Here is a 17688-nt window from a genome sequence, read left to right on the forward strand (position 1 = left end):
CTGTTATTACATAGAGTTGCTCTCGTAAAACTCCTTAATCTTTCTTATATCCTCTGCCGTGCTTTGTAATTTCTATAGCACTCTAGTGATGAGAGGTACCAATAATTCTACTTTGGTATGTATATAATTATAATCTCCCTGGCTCTCCCAGCATATAATAATATATATTTTAAATTATAACTTTTATTCACCATGAGCTAGGACTGCATAAAACACTGTTCATATAGTATTACTATACTCAAAATAATTCTATGTGGCATGTAGGTTTAGCATACTGTTTTTAGATAAGAAACTGAAATTCAGAAAGATAAGTTCTGGGTGTAGCCTTTCTGATATTTAGGTATCAGCAGCACAAATCTAGTTTTTATTATTATTATTATTATTGCGATTTTAGTGACATTAAGTGAGTAAATGAGTAAACTTGCCATTTCATAGTAGTGTTTGTCTATCTCACCAAGCCCTTGGCATATTACCCTAATGTTCCATTGGTGCTTGCATTTTTTGTACTCCCTTTAAAGTAACAGGTTTTTTTTCCTACTATTCACACAGCAGTCACTTCTTTCTGGCCTATGTATGACACCTACAGAATATCTCTGTAAACTTACTTTCGTAGGAGTACTAGAGAGGGGACTGCCTTCTTGTAGGAACCCAGGAGGAGGTGTAAATAGGCAGGGTGTCAGAGTGGGAAGAGCACAGAGCTGAGAGGCAACATCAGTTCTACATGGGATTGTCATTAGCCGGCTGTGTGACCTTGGGTAAGTCACTTACCCACTATAGGGCTCAATTTCATCACGTATAAGTGAGGGGGTTGCTCAGTAATTTTCAAAGTGGAGTTCAAGGACCATCCTGAGTTCTGACTTTAAATGCAGATTTTTGGACCTCATAAAAACCCTCCAATGTGGGAATCCATATGTGTAACAAGCTCCCAAGTGATTCTGACACCCACCAAGAGTGAAAGCCAATGAAGCAAGAGATGTCTGTCCCAAGTCTCCTCTAATTTTAAAATTCTGGGATAGAATTTGAACTTTTGGTACCTTTGTATTTTTCGTTAGAGCTATGTGCCTACTTATTGCAAAGAGTTCTGTTTGCTTTTGTTAACAAAAATAAATACAAAGCCATTAAAATTTAAGTTGCTAAATAAATACTGGCTATCATTGCTATGAGTAAACAATGATAACACAGGTCTAAGGTATTAGTCATCAAAACAGCTTGGGGCTGTTTGGTATTCATAAACTGAAAAAAAAAAGATTGCTCTGATGGAATTCTATTATATCATTAAGAACTATTAATACAGTGTAGCAGGAAAAGCAATATCGCCTGTCAACAGGACACAGCAGGGTCAATGTGATTAACAATGAATAATATAGAGTGCTATATAGTCATTAAAAAAACCCTAAATAGTCATTTAGACTCTCAAAACAACTTTAAGCCCAGAGGCGTGGCTTAGTGGTTGAGCGTGGACCTATGAACCAGGAGGTCACAGTTCAATTCCCGGTCAGGGCACATGTCTGGGCTGCAGGCTCGATCCTTCATGTGGGGTGTGCAAGAGGTAGCTGCTCAATGATTCTCTCTCATTGATGCTTCTATCTCCCTCTCCCTTCTTCTCTATGAAATCAATTAAAATATATTAAAAAACCCAACAACTTTAAAAGTCAGTTTACTTAATTGTGAAATATGCTAAATATATCAGCCAACAGATTGGAGACAGTCTGTTGGCTGATTTATTTTTACTTTGATATTACATTCCTTGCATATTTTTCAAATTCCTTTGCGATTACTTAGGGGAGAGGGCTCTCCTTATACTATTTAATACTTTCCTGGAGCTATTCTTTATATCCTGAGGAATTGAGTCACCCAATTAATTGCTTTCATTTTTGTGTGATTTCTTTTTCACTGGGAATAACTAACCTGAAATTTCTGCCTTTTCCCACCCAAAATAGTCTGCAGGCATTCTCAAACCCATTCCTGAGCCAAGAGGTACACTCATCAGTGAGAAGACTCACAAACCACGATTCTCAGGTAGGGGGCTTAGCCCCCGAAGGAGGTGATAACGGAATCTCCAGGAATGTGTGTAATTTTGAAAAGCTCCCCAGGTATTCTTCTCTAATGCTTGAATTCCAAAGCTGGATCCAAAACCTGTTACATAGCAGTTGTTCATATATTCAGTAGCAGTCTAGAAACCTTTAACACAGGAGTTGCTATGCTGCTGTAAAAACAAGATATTACTATTTTAAGTGAACAGAAAACTTTAATATCAAAAGTATATAAATGCATGGAGAGGAATAACACTTTTCAAAATCGTATGGCTATTAATCTCTACATTAATGTAGACATTGCTATTTATTTTCTTAATCAATTCCCCATATCTTTACCCCCTTTCCTTCCTTCTAGCCCACCAGAAAGGTAAAACAGACAAAATTGTTTAGTAATTATTCCTACTCTTTCTTTTTCACAGAAAACTTGTAAATTAATTTGGCCTTGAAGGATGGGGAGGCTTGATTACCTGAGAAAATGCATACAGTGTATCAGTCAGAAGGAAGATGAGCGTGCTCAATGACTTGGAATTTAAGAACAGTGAGAAGTCCATTTTGGCTGAAGTAGAGTAGAATATGGTTATAAGAGGTATACGGAGGACCAATCCTGGCCAAATGTCAAATTTCAGGCTAAGGAGAGTATAAGAGAGAGGAACTGTTGAAGGTTTATTTATTTATTTACTTATTTTATTTTTTACTGTGTGATTCCATTTTATTTTTAAAAAATCTTTATTATTGAAAGTATTACATATGTTCCCCTTTTACCCCCATTGATCCCTTCTAACCCTCCCCCTCCCATCTCAGGCCTTCACCACTCTGTTGTCTGTGTCCATGGGTTATGCAGCTATGCATACAAGTTCTTTGGTTGATCTCTTCTCACTCGCCTGAAGTTTTCTTTTTATTAAGTGCAAAAGCAAATTTTTCTTTTTCTTTTTTAAAAAAAATATATTTTATTGATTTTTCACAGAGAGGAAGGGAGAGGGATAGAGAGATAGAAACATCGAAGAGAGAGAGACATCGACCAGCTGACTCCTGCACACCTCCTACTGGGGATGTGCCCGCAACCAATGCACATGCCCTTGACCGGAATCGAACCTGGGACCTTCCAGTCCGCAGACCGACGCTCTATCCACTGAGCCAAACCGGTTTTGGCAAATTTTTAATTTATTTTTTTCAAATTGAGATATAATTGATGTTTAACATTACATTAGCTTCAGGCGTACAACATAATGATTTAATATTTGTATATATTGCAAAATAAGCACTATGATAAATCTAGTTGGTATTCATTATCACACATAGTTGCAATTTTTGTGTGCGATGAGAACTTTTAAGACCTAGTTTCCTTCTGAAGCTTTTTAAATGGAGACTCACATGAAGCAACTGATGTTCTAGAAGATTAATCTGGCAGCTGGGTGGAGTACGGCTTGGAGAGCAAGCAGAAGCAGGGGGAGTAGTTGGGAGGACTGAAAGCAGGTCAGAGACAAAGAAGTCTTGACAAGCAACTGCAGACAAGAGAGGAAGAGTAAGTCTTGAACAGAATTTAAATGAAATACCAATAGTACATGTTTGCTTACTAGACTGAGAGAACAAAGAAGAAGAAACAGACGCAAGGTCTTCAGTCTGGGGGCTTCCTGGGATCCTGCTTCCTTCAGAGTTGCCACTTCATTTCTTTTTTTTTAACTGTCAAACTTCTTTTGTTGTTGTTGTTTATTTGTTTTATTATTTTTAAAAAGATTTATTTTTGAAAGAGTTATGCTCAAATGCTACTTCTGTTCCCACTCCTCCACTGAAACGGTTCTGGCAAAGATCACCGATGACTTGGCTGCTAAATGGAGCAGCCTCTTTTCAGCTCTTATTCTCTGAGCTCACTCTGGAGCATTTGGTAATGCTGACTTGTTTCTAGATTCTAAAATATTCATTTCCATTGGCTTTTATAACATTGTATTTGACTCCCCAGATTTTTTATTACTTTTCAAAATCTTTTAATGGCTCCTCTTCCTCTGTCAATGTCATCCTAGATAATAAAAGCCTAATATGTGAAGTGTCCACTTGTTCGGTCATCCGTTCAACCAAAGTGTAATATGCTAATGATATGCTACGGCCGCTCAACCTCTCGCTATGACGTGCACTGACCACCAGGGGGCAGACGGTCAACTGGTCGACCAGTCACTATGACGTGCCCTGACCACCAGGGGGCAGATGCTCCGACTGGTAGATTAGCTTGCTGCTGGGGTCTGGCTGATCAGGACAGGCTGGACATACCCTGGAGCCCTCCTGTGATTCCTCCCCGGCTGGCCAACCTCCCGTGTCCTCGTGCACTGGTGGGGTCCCTCGGCCTGGCCTGTGCCCTCTCACAATCAGGGTTGAGGGATCTCCCTCCCCCCCCCCCCCGAGTGCACGAATTTTATGCACCAGGCCTCTAGTATATATATATTAGTATGTATACTGGGCCACCAGAATTTCATTTTTAATCTTATCACCATATTCCCTGAAACCACCCACACTACTGCCAAATTCTAACTTGTCAACTTCTATAACTTGGCTTATCATCTATAACAATTCCCAAAGTTATAACTTATGCCCATATGGCTCTCCTAAACCACAGAATTGTGTTTCCATTGCCTTCTGGATATCTCCACTTGGATGAAGCATAGATATTTCAAAATTAATATGTTCAAAACTGAACTCAATATATTCCCCTCTAAAACCTGCTTCTCCATCTCTATTTCCATCTCAGTTAATGATCTTGCTCTCCAATTATGTGGCTAAGCTAAATCTATGCATGCTTCTCCATTAATGTTTACATATGGTCTGTTTTGCATTGTCTTTTTCATTCTCCATCCTCCCTGCCATTGCCACGGACTTTGTTCAGGTTCATGCACTTTCCCACTGAGACCCTTCCTAACTCACTCCAGTTCTTCCAGTCTCTGTCCACTCCAGTCCGTGCTCCACAGCATCACCAGAGACATTTGTCTAAAACCAATCTCTATTCCTCTTCTGTGAACAAATAGCTCTCACTCTCTCTGGCCTTAAGATAGAGTCCAAATTTTTCATTATGGCATTCAGGGGATGATCTGACCACAAACAGCTTTTCCCAACTTATCTCCCATCATCGCTCAAAGCAATGCTCAGTTTCTGCTTCATTTAGGTTAAAGGGCTATGTGAACAAAGTACTTCATTTCCTGCCTCTGTGGTTTTCACACTTTGTTCTTTCAGGTTTCCTTCTGAATTCTTCACCAGGTAAACTCCTATCCCCTTGTCAAAATCCAACTCAAATCACCTCAGAGACTGGTCTGCCATGGATTCAGAGCCTGTTCCTCCACCTAGCAAGACAGAAACCTGAAGTTTTCTGAGAGTTAAGATGCAAGATGATTGATTTATATCAGTTAGACTCATGGAATTCACATAAATACAAATTTGAACCAATTTATTAATTTATAATGAAAATCATAACTATCAAGCAAATTTTAAAGTTCATGATCACTAGTGTGGAACTCATGTATAGGAAAATCTCCATAGGAAGCTACATTATAATTAGGTTGCTAGTTGACCATGAAATCAGTGCAAGAAGGCTATGGTGGATGATACTAATGGCTGTTGACACCAACACAGCCTGATGCATCCATCTATGTTATAAGGGTATATGTGCCAGATGGACTAAATGTGAAAACATGGCAGGAATTTGCCTACCTGGGATAATGTTAGAGACAGACTAGAAAAGCCATTGCTCCCTTTTCTTAGACAGTAGTGTTCACTATGTGCCTTTTGGTCCTACATCCTTTCTCTATAGCCATGAAACTTGACCATCTCAGGCTCTTCAAGCTGTGATTATAAATGTAGTCATCATGATTGCAAAGTCTCTGATAGATCCTTCTGTCTGTTCCCCTCAGGACTTCTAAGAATGCTTACTTGGGTTCATGCATAAGCATTGGTCAACCCTCTATGGCATAAACACTGTAGCCTTCAGACATTGGTATTTCCAAAGAGTAGCAGCTCCAATTTAGAATTCTGCTGCCTATCTATAAAAATAAAAACATAATATGCTAACTAGACTGGACAGCTGAATGACCTTCTGGACCTCCTTCCGGACAATCTTTTGGATGAAGCCACCACGGTGGGGATGAGGCAGAGGCAGTTAGGGGTGATCAGATAAGAGGGAGATCAGGCAGGCAGGCAGACAAGCGGTTAGGAGCAGGCAGTTCCGGATTGTGAGAGGGATGTCCGATGGGTCCCAAATTGTGAGAGGGTGCAGGCCAGGCTGATGGACCCCATCCCCGCCCTGTGTACGAATTTGGTGCACTGGGCCTCTAGTGTATTAATGAAATTGCATATCTACCATCTAGTGACTATAATCACCATCATTTCTTGCCTGAGGTACAGACATCTTAGAGGTCTCTCTTAGCCCTCCTATAATCTATTTTCCATATAGTGGCCAGAGTACAGGCATAACTCAGAGATATTACAGGTTTGATCGCAGACTACCTCAATAAAGCAAATACTGTAATAAAGCAAATAAAAATTTTTTGGTTTCCCAGTGCATATAAAAGTTATTTTTATGCTACATTGTAGTCTATGAAGTATGCAAAAGGATTATGTCTAAAAAACAATTTACATACCTTAATTGAAAAATACTATATTGCTAAAAAAATGGTAACCATCATCTGAGCCTTCAGTGAGTTGTAATCTTTTTGCTGGTGGAGGGTCTTGCCTTATGATGATGGCTGCTGACTGACCAGGGTGGTGCTTGCTGGGCAGGGGTGACTGCTGCAATTTAAACTAAGACAGCAATGAGATTTGTCATACCAATAGACTCTTACTTTCAGAGCAATTTCTCCATTGCATTCAATGCTGTTTGAGAGCTTTTTGCACACAGAACTTCTTTCAAGTTTGGAATCAATTCTTTCTTTCTTTCTTTCTTTTTTAAAATATATTTTATTGATTTTTTTATAGAGAGGAAGAGAGAGGGATAGAGAGCTAGAAACATCGATGAGAGAGAAACACCGACCAGCTGCCTCTTGCACATCTCCCACTGGGGATGTGCCCACAACCAATGCACATGCCCTTGACCAGAATCGAACCCGGGACCCTTCAGTCTGCAGACCGACGCTCTATCCATTGAGCCAAACCGGTTTCGGCTGGAATCAATTCTTTCAAACACAGTTGCTGCTTTATCACCTAAGTTTATGTAATATTCCAAGTTATTTGTTTTCATTTCAACGATCTTCCCAGCATCTTCATGACGAGTAGAGTCCATCTCAAGAAACCACTTTCTCTGCTCATCCATAAGAAGAAGCCCCTTGTCCATTAAAATATTATCAGGAGGTTGAAGCAATTCAGTCACATCTTCAGGCTCCACTTCTAATTCTGTTTCTCTTGCTATTTCCATCACATGTACCATTATTTTATCCACTGAAGACTTGAACCCCTCAAAATCATCTGTGAGGGTTGGAATCAACTTCTTCTAAACTACTGTTAATGTTGGTATTTTGACCTCTTCCCATGAATCATGAATGTTCTTAATGACATCTAGAATGATGAGTTCTTTCCAGAGGTTTTCAATTTACTTTGCCTAGATCCATCAGGAATTCACTCTTTCGCAGCTATACCCTTACAAAGTGTATTTCTTAAATAATAAGACTTGAAATTAGAAAGTACTCCTTGATCCAGGGGCTGCAGAATGAATGTTGTATAAGCAGGCATGAAAACATTAATCTCGCCCAGCCCACGTGGCTCAGTGGTTGAGCGTTGACCTATGAATCAAGAGGTCAGGGTTCTATTCCTGGTCAGGGCACATGCCCAGGTTGTGGGCTCGATCCCCAGCGGGGGCCGTGCAGGAGGCAGCCAATCAATGATTCTCTCTCATCATTGATGTTTCTATCTTTCTCTCCCTCTCTCTTCCTCTCTGAAATCAATTTAAATATATGTATATATATATTTTTTAAAGAAAACATTAATCTTGTACATCTCTATCAGAGCTCTTGGGCAGTAATATTTTGAAAGGAATATTCCTTTTCCTGAGCAGTAGGTCTCAACAGTGAGATTAAAATATTCACTATACCATGTTGTAAACAGATGTGCTGTCATCCAGGCTTTGTTGTTCCATTTATAGACCACAGGCAGAGGAGAGTTAGCATTATTCTTTAGGGCCCAAGGATTTTCAACTGGAAAGTTAGCACTGGCTTCCACTTAAAGTCACCAGCTGCATTAGCCCTTAATAAGAGTCAGTCTGTCCTTTGAAGCTTTGAAGCCAGGCATCAACTTCTCCTCTCAAGCTCTGAAAATCCTAAATAGCATATTCTTCCAATATAAGGTTGTTTGATCTACATTGAAAATCTGATGTTGAGTGTAGCCACCTTCATTAATTATCTTAGCCAGACCTTCTGGATAACTTACTGCAGCGTCTACATCCGCACTTGCTGCTTCACCTTGCATTTTTATGTTACGGAGCCTGCTTCTTTCCTTAAACCTCATGAACCGACCTCTGCTGGCTTCAAACTTTTCTTCTGCAGGTTCCTCACCTCTCTTGGCCTTCATAGAACTGGAGAGATTTAGGGCCTGGATCTGGGTTAGATTTAGGTTTAAGGGAATGTTGTGGCTGGTGTGATCTTCTATCCAGACCCTAAGACTTTCTCAGCAATAGGGCGATTTCACCTTCTTATCATTCCTGTATTCGCTAGAGTAGCACTTTTAATTTCCTTCAAGAACTTTTCCTTTGCATTCACAATTAGGCTGTTTGATACAAGAGGCCTAGCTTTCACCTTATCCTAGTTTCCCACATGCCTTCCTAACTAAGCTTAATCATTTCTAGCTTTTGATTTAAAGTGAGAGATATGTGACTCTCCTTTTCACTTGAACACTTAGAGACCATTTTAAGGTTATTAATTGGCCTAATTATATCGCGTGTCTCAGGGAAGAGGGAGGCCCCAGGAGAAGGAGAGAGACAGATGACAGGTCGGTGGAGCAGTCAGAACACACACACATTTATTAAGTCAGCAAGTTCCACGGTAGGTGGTGCCCTAAAACAATTACAATGGTAATATCAAAGATCACTGACCATGGGCCACCGCAACAAATATAATAATAATGAGAAAATATGAAATATTGTGAGAATTACCAAAATGTGACACAAACATACGGAGTGAGCAAATGTTGTTGTAAAAATGGCACCGATAGGCTTGCTCAATACAGGGTTCCCACAAACCTTCAATTTGTAAAAAATACAATATCTGCAAATTGAAGCACAATGAAATGAGGCATGGTGGTAATTGTTCAAAATCATGTCAGCTTACGTTATTCCTTTGCTCAAAACCGTCTAATGGCTTTCCACTTCACTCAGAGAAGGGTTTTGTCTCCTTTCATTCTCTCCCTGGATGACTCTGCTCCAGCCACACTGGCCTCCTTGATATTCTATGAACACACTGGCACACCCTTACCTTGGACCTTTGCACTTGCTGTTTCCTTGGCCTGGTATTCTTTTCCCTTGATATTCTCTTGGCCTTCCCTCTCACTAAATTTAAAAAGCAACTTTCTTTATTTATCTCCCGTTTTGGCTTTATTTTTCTTCATAGCACTTACACCATTTAGTCCACTGTGTATTTATTTATCTATTATCTGTGTCTGGCTACTAGATGATAAACTCCATGAGGTCTGAGGGTTTTTTAAAAAATATATATTTTTATTGATTTCAGGGAGGAAGGGAGTGGGGGAGAGAGAGAGAGAGAAACATCCATGATGAGAGAGAATCATTGATTGGCTGCCTCCTGCATGCCCCCGACTGGGAATAGAGCTTGCAACCCATGCATATGCCCCGACAGGAAGAAAACCATGACACAAGGTCTGAGGTTTTGTCTCTTGTTCTCTGCTACATTCCCCCCGAGAACTGGGACAGTGCAGGGTCTGCCATGTAGCAGGTGCTCCTAACATCTGCTGAATCAGTGAATCCGGAGTCTTTGCTTTCACTCTTTCCATGAAGGTACAGGTTTGTAAAAGCAATAATAGGACAAGTATTTCTATTTATCTCTTTTTTTGTTTTTTTTAAAGGAGAAAGTGTTTCTCTTTGACTCCTGTATTAGGGTTTTTCAGAGAAACAGAACCAATAGGATGTGTATGTGTACAAAAAGATCTATCTATCTATCTATCTATCTATCTATCTATCTATCTATCTATCTATCTATCTATCTATCCATCCATCCATCCATCCATCTATCTATCTATCTATCTATCTATCTATCTATCTATCTATCTATCTACCTACCTACCTACCTATCTATCTATCTATCTCATCTATCTATCAAGATACAGATTTGAAGGAATTTGCTCATGTGATTGTGGGGCCTGACAACTCCAAATCTGAAAGGTCAGGCAGCAGGTGGGAGACCCAGGCAAGAGTTGATGTTGCAGCTTGAGTCCAAAGGCACACTGCAGACAGAAATACCTCTTTCTCGGGGGAACCTCAGTCTGTTTTCTCTTAAAGGCCTTCAGCTGATTGCACAAGGCCTATCCACATTATGGAGGATAATCTGCTTTACTCTAAGTCTACTGGTTTAAATGTTAATAGCTTCTAAAAAATACTTTCACAGGAATATCCAGACTGGCACTTGACCAATATCTGGGTGCCATGGCCTAGCCAAGTTAGTACATAAAATTAACCATCCAGTTTCCTAGTCTTGGTTTTTCTGGCTCTTGGCATTCAGCAAGGATCTACTGATAGACATTGTTCATTCAGCCGAATATTGTTGGTAGTTTGTTGAACCTTATGGTTCTTTTATTTTTCTGTATCAGCAGAAAATTTATTAATTTACCAGATTACTAGTTTATTCACTACTAACTTGCTCTGATCTTAGCTTACCCAATGTTTTCTCATCAGTAGCTTATTATTACAGTTCCTATAGCAACTAATTCTCAACTCCTAGTGTCTTCTAAGCTGATTTTAATGCAGATCACTTTTTGAAAGAATAGACTTTTAAAATACACATAAACAAAATTTTATGTTTAAAAATACATTCAAAATTATTTCATTAAAAGCTATCTGAGGTTTGAAAACAACAACAAAAATGTATTTTGGACATGATGTGAAAGCAGGAATTTATTTTATACTATAGTTTATTCAATAATATACTTTTATTTTCTGAAATACTGTTCATCTCATCATTATTCTTACAAACTGCTTTTATCTGAGCAGTTACTCTTTGATTATTAACTCTTCTGATTATAGTCTAGATGCCTGGGTCATGGGTTCAATTCTTACGTAGTCCAATTAGCCAACTTGTGTTGTGGTCTGCCGCCACACTCCTAGGCTGTCTCCAGCCATTGCGCAAATATATGTTTTTGGACCTATGGGGAACTGTCTAAAACAGTGGTTCTCAACCTTTCTAATGCTGCGACCCTTTAATACCGTTCCTCATGTTGTGGTGACCCTCAACCATAAAATTATTTTCATTGCTACTTCATAACTGTAATTTTGCTACTGTTAATGAATCGTAATGTAAATTTCTGTGTTTTCTGGTGGTCTTAGGAGAACCGCTGCTGTAGAGCCTAAGACCATCGGAAAACAAAGATATTTACATTATGATTCATTAACAGTAAGTAGCAAAATTACAGTTATGAAGTAGCAACGAAAATAATTTTATGGTTGGGGGTCATCACAACATAAGGAATGGTATTAAAGGGTCGTGGCATTAGAAAGGTTGAGAACCACTGGTCTAAAAGAATGCGTTGATGTTTGCAAAGCTGTAGTTATTCATGGAAAATCAATTGGAAGTCCATCACCCTATTAACAGTGATTCAGTGGTGTACACAAAAGCACTTTGGAAAAAAGGGTGCTTTATTAAATGTCTTCAATTATTTATTTGTGTCTTCCTCCTTAAGAACAGAAAAAAAGAATTCCAAGGGAAATTTCCTTTTATATTCCTTCTCCTAGACATTCTGAAGATTTCTCTAACATTTCATGTGGTTGTTTTTTCCCCCAGAGTAACCTTTATAGTCATGTGAAAATCATGATCTCTCAGATTTTCCTTCTGAACATCTTCAGTGAGGTAGGTAGGACGTCTGTAAGGTGTTTGGAAATAAACACGACTTTATCTTGTGCTTCCAGAACATTTTTAGATTAGATAGAAAAGCTTTTGGAAAGCTTTGAGATATCTGGCACACAAGTAAGTAAATTTCTCACCTTTTTTTCTTTTTAAAAAATAATTTTTGCAATTGTGACTAGTAATATGATAGATGATTGGGGGGAAATTTAGTTGGATGTTAGACATAACATGTTAGAAATAACTTAAAGTGATTTGAAAGGGGTGATTAAGAAATTAAAAAATGAATAATTACTTGATATTTGAACTTTAGGCTGTGCTCTTAACAGCAGTTCTTAGATCACTAGTCATCCATCATGTCCTGTTCGTCCTCTGCTTACTCAGTACAGGTACCTCTGGCTTTAAGGGTTTGAAGTGAGGCTGCATCATTAGTCCTAACTCTTCAGCTAATCTCTGAGAGAGACCTCTTTTCAGATTTTATCAAGGTCAGGTGAGAAATTGCTCAAAACATTTTTTTTTTTGCTGAGAACTAAAACTCCAATGGAATCTGGGATGCAGCTTTTTCATTTAGCAGTACTTAGATCTTATCCCTTCCCACGTCAGTGAAACAACTGACTTGTAGTGACTTGCAGAAAATTTGTGTCAGAATTTGGTAGCATGAATTTGTAGGCCTTTAGCCATGGTTTCCATAGATTCCCGGGTTGACAAACTGGGCAACATTATACCCCTCTCTTTTACAACTATTTTCACATTAGCACAGTTGCTTAAGAAGTAGTTGTTTTTTTTTTCTTTTTCAAGCCTTTCTTCATATTTTCCTTAAATAATTTTAAAATATGTTTAATTATGAATTCACAACTATACTCTTGTTGTAAAGACAATAAATTCAAATACTATAGCTGAAGTCCAGGTGCCCTGTGACCACTCCTGCTCCCTGGTGCCTTCTCCAGAGGCAATCACTGCTATTATCAGCTGAGGTGTTGTTTTACAGCCCCTTCTGTATGGGATGATATACATATATGTAGAGGACACACATACTTAGGAATGTAGTATGTGTGGAAATATGCAGTTAAAAATGTATCTTATTGTCCTTGTTTCTATTTTAGATTTTTTGCTGCCCACAATATTTATTATTCAAGGTTTTGCTACACTTGATTAAATTTATCTGTGGACTTTGTCACATTCCAGACTTCCTTGTCCTTATCAGGTTCCCACACATTTCTAGCAATAGCCCTTTTCATTTTCTTTCGGCCCCATGATATAGCACAATGTGATAACACACTTGTAACATTCATATACCGTATCTTATCACCAAACATATTTTAATCTCAGCTAGCAAATTAGGGCTGGATCAAATAAAATTGGCCAGGAAAAAAACTTCTTTTTTTGCAGTCTTTCACTCTTAGTTTGCTGGACGTGATAGAGGTTTTTGAGTGGCATGGAATATCAGTTAGGGGCTTTTTGGAAAAAGGAGTTGTAATTTTTAAACATCTTCCCTTTTCTGGAGTCACAGAGGGTTTTATGACCTTGGCAGTCTGAATCTATCTAGAAAGACTCATACTCTGAGACAGGATCATTGTTTCATTGAAATGGAAAAGGTAGCTCAGTTAGTCAACAATATCCAACTGTGGCCACCCAACAGCCAGGACTTACAGTAGATTTGTTCCTCATAAAAGTTAAGTCCCAGTATTTGTACATAGCATCATATTTTACATGGAGTAGGAGATTCTGAGCCAGGAATTCTTGTTGCAAGATTCCAACCCAAATCATTCGATTCTTAAATTCTGAGTCTGTACAGTCCCTTGCTTCTACTTTTTGGTCTGCAATTTTCTCCTGTCTTCATACTGTCCTCGCCTCCGCTTTCCCCAACTGTGGCCCACTACTTGTAGTTTCTGTTCCCTATAACTATAGCGTGTATTCCGCTTGGTGTTGCTGTGGTATAAATTTGCTGTGGCTCAGTTCCAGAAACGAACACAAGTGGGCTTGCTTTGTTTCTGTTCTATCAGTCTTATGGTCAGCCGATAAATTAGCCAGCCATGGGCAGTCCTGGTCCAATCACGTGTGCCTTGGGGTGAGGAATGAAGTTACATACTACAAACAAGGATATCCTTGGGTGGGTTATAAGAAAAGGTAGTTTTCAGAGACAGAGGCTGTGGATGGGGCAGACAGGGCTGCCACTAGGAGCAATCACACTATTTAAATGAAAAGCCCTTTGTTGATTCTTTTTTTTTTTTTTTTTTTTTTTACATAGTACATTGTTACAATAAAGTATGTATCGTTGCCAGCAAAGGCATGGTGTGATTAAAATTGTTGGAATACACAATTTGGTGATGGTAAAATTCACCACAGGAGGAAAGAGAAAAACAGTTTCTTTTCTTTTCATTTCAATCCTGTTAGGAAATACACATTTTCTGTTTTGTAAAAATACAAGTAAAATACAATTTAAGATTTTATTTCATGAAGTTAACTTTTCTGTTACCTGTACTATCTGGTACTTCAGCAAGAACTTCTGATTCTCTTCTAAAATGTATCCTGAATCTGACTATACCCCCTGGCCATTGTTATTTCTTTGCTTAAAACCATCTAATGTCTGCTCACTAAAATTAAACTAACACCCAAACTTTTTATCATGTTTGACAAGAGCCTCTATCATCTCACCTCAGCCTACTTCCCAGACTTCATCTCCTATCACTCTCCCCCATCTACTATGTTCCACCCCTTATAGCTGTCTACCTCTTCCTCCAACAGCTAAGCTTATTCTCATTTCTGCATGTTTTCACTTGCTTTGTTTGTTCCCTTTGCCTGGAACTCTCTTTCCCCAGATCTTGACACAGTTTGCTCCTTCTTATCTTTTTGGCATTAAGTGCAAATGTCACCTTCACATACAGACCTTTTCTGACTCTCTGAGCCAAAGTAGCCTTTCCCCCTCATGACTCTTTATTTCATCATCCTTTTGAATTTTCTTCATAGCTTTTTTCACCTTCAAAAAAGAGTTGATTTTATTTTTAGGTATCTGTATTTCTTATCTGTATCTATCCACTACAAGGCAGGTAGGTTCCATGAGTATAAGAATTTTGTATTGTTTATTGATGTATTTCAGTGTCTAGGATAAAGTCTAGTAAACAGTCATCACTATCCAAGTATTTGCTGAATGAGTGAATAAAAGGAAGAACAAATGAATACTGTCATGTTTCACATTCTGCTATGTCTCTTATCTGTATTAAAATATTAGGTGGGGCACACATTTTGAAATAGGCAGTCTTATTTGTCCCTGGGCCTCCTTCATGTTATAATTACAAATCTAAATTCTATCTGTATGTCTATAGATACAAGTATTAAGTGTTCATTGGAAAATTTCATAAATGACTACTCTCTCTAGAGGACACAATAAAGAAGCCAGAAAATTGTTCTTAGAGACAGACAGATCTGGGTTTGAATCTGGGCAAGGTTATTAGCTTACTAATTTTGCCACCTTAGGCCAGTGGTTTATCAGATGTAAAATGCCTGGTACAAGGCTCAGTGTGGGTGGCAATTGCTCTCATTACATTGTACGTCACTTTTATTAAATGAGTTTATGAGGCATTTTGTGTGTCATCTGCAGTTGTTATTGGCAGATTGGGGTTAAGTTTGAGAAACAGCACTCATGAGAAATAAAATTAATTTCATGCAAACTTGATCATTTGGTCAGATGCTATTTCAATATAGGTAGTCTTCTAAGTAAGTTTCTTAATAGTAATACTTTTTATCAAGAGGCAAAATAAATAGATATAAATAAGAATTTAGTATACTTTATAGTGTCATGTCTTATAAAATTTACAAGTTTTATAATTCATAAGTAAAACATACAAAGAGAAAATGAAGGTAGAGCTACATAAACTGGTTTTTGAAAACAAAAATAATCAAGTAGATTTGTTTGTTTATTCATTAATTTATCAAAAAATTTTGAGTGTCTATTCAAGCTAGGCTTCAAGTGCTATATTGAAATCACAAATTCATTTGTAATATATAAATGAATAATCTTTGTCTGTTTGAGTTTCAATAAAGCACCTGGAGCAATACTTCTTGATTTTACTTTAAAACATATTTAAATTATATAAAATACTAGAGGCCCGGTGCACAAAATTCATGCACGGGGGTGGGGGGGGTGTCCCTCAGCCCAGTCTGCACCCTCTCCAATCTGGGACCCCTCAAGGGATGTCTGACTGCCCTCTCACAATCCAGGACTGCTGGCTCCCAACCGCTCGCCTGCCTGTCTTCCTGATTGCCCCTAACCACTTTTGTCTGCCAGCCTGATCACCCTCTAACCACTCCCCTGCCAGCCTGATTGATGCCTAACTGCTCCCCGGCCAGCCTGTTTTCCCCTAACTGCCCTCCCCTGAAGGCCTGGTCACCCCTAACTGCCCTCCCCTGCAGGCCTGGTCTCCCCAACTGCCCTCCCCTGCAAGCCTGGTCCCCCCCAACTGCTCTCCCCTGCAGGCCTGGGCCCTCCTCAACTGCCCTTCCCTGTAGGTTCAGTCGCCCCCAACTTCCTTCCTCTGCCAGCCTGGTCCCCCCCCAACTGCCCTCCCCTGCAGGCTTGATCGCCCACAACTTCCCTCCCTTGCAGGCCTGGTCCCTCCCAACTGCCCTCCCCTGCTGGCCATCTTGTGGCAGCCATCTTGAGTCCACATGGGGGCAGCCATCTTGTGTGTTGGAGTGATGGTCAATTTGCATATTTTATTAGATAGGATAGAGGCCTGGTGCACGGGTGGGGTTGGGGGCCAGCTGGTTTGCCCTGAAGGATGTCCTGGATCAGGGTGGAGGTTCCCTTGGGGCATGGGGCGGCCTGGGCGAGGGTCCTGTGGTACTTTGCAGGCCGGCCACACCACCCGGCGACCCAAGCAGAGGCCCTGGTATCTGGGATTTATTTATCTTCTATAATTGAAACTTTATAGCCTTGAGTGGAGCCAAGACTCCTACTTGCTCTGTGGCCGCAGCCATTTTTGTTGGGATTTATTTGTGTTCTATAATTGAAACTTTGTAGCCTTGAGTGGAGACCAGGGCCCGCCAGGGTGTGTGGAAAGCTTGGCTTCCTCCATTGCCCGGGATACCCAAGCCTCCTGTTTACTCTGTGGCCACAGCCATCTTGGTTGGGTTAATTTGTATACTTGCTCCTGATTGGCTGGTGGGCGTGGCTTGTGGGTGTAGCAGAGTGATGGTTAATTTGCATATCACTCTTTTATTAGATAGGATAATATGTTACCTGGATCAAGACAATTCAACAATTGGGCAATAATAGTCTTTTGAACAAATGGTGCTGGGACAACTGGATATCTACATGCAAAAGAATGACATTGGACTCCTACTTCACACATAAAAATTCATTCAAGATGGATCATTGACCTAATGTAAGAACTACAACTGTCAAATTCTGAGAAGAAAACATAGGAGTAAATCTTTATGACTTTAGATTAGACAATGGCTTTTTAGATATAATCCAAAAAGCAAAAGTGACAAAAGAAAACGTAGAAAATTAAGTTACATTAAAAAAAACACACAGACCCTTTTGTGCTACAAAGAATGCCATTGAGAAAGTGAAAAGACAACCTTCAATATGGGAAAAATATTTGTAAATTATATATCAGAAA

General features: G+C 39.3%; 1 protein-coding gene across 1 annotated transcript in view; it reads left to right on the top strand.

The window, feature by feature from the left end:
• Nucleotides 1-12104: 12104 nt before the first annotated feature.
• Nucleotides 12105-17688, top strand: part of COL9A1 (collagen type IX alpha 1 chain) — a 135548-nt gene continuing 129964 nt past the window's right edge. The window contains exon 1 of the mRNA XM_079779815.1: nucleotides 12105-12187. The gene's annotated coding sequence lies outside the window, so the exon portion shown is untranslated. The remainder of the gene's footprint in view (nucleotides 12188-17688) is intronic.

Source organism: Cnephaeus nilssonii (assembly GCF_951640355.1).
Source record: "Cnephaeus nilssonii genome assembly, chromosome: 9".
Lineage (NCBI taxonomy): Eukaryota > Metazoa > Chordata > Mammalia > Chiroptera > Vespertilionidae > Cnephaeus > Cnephaeus nilssonii.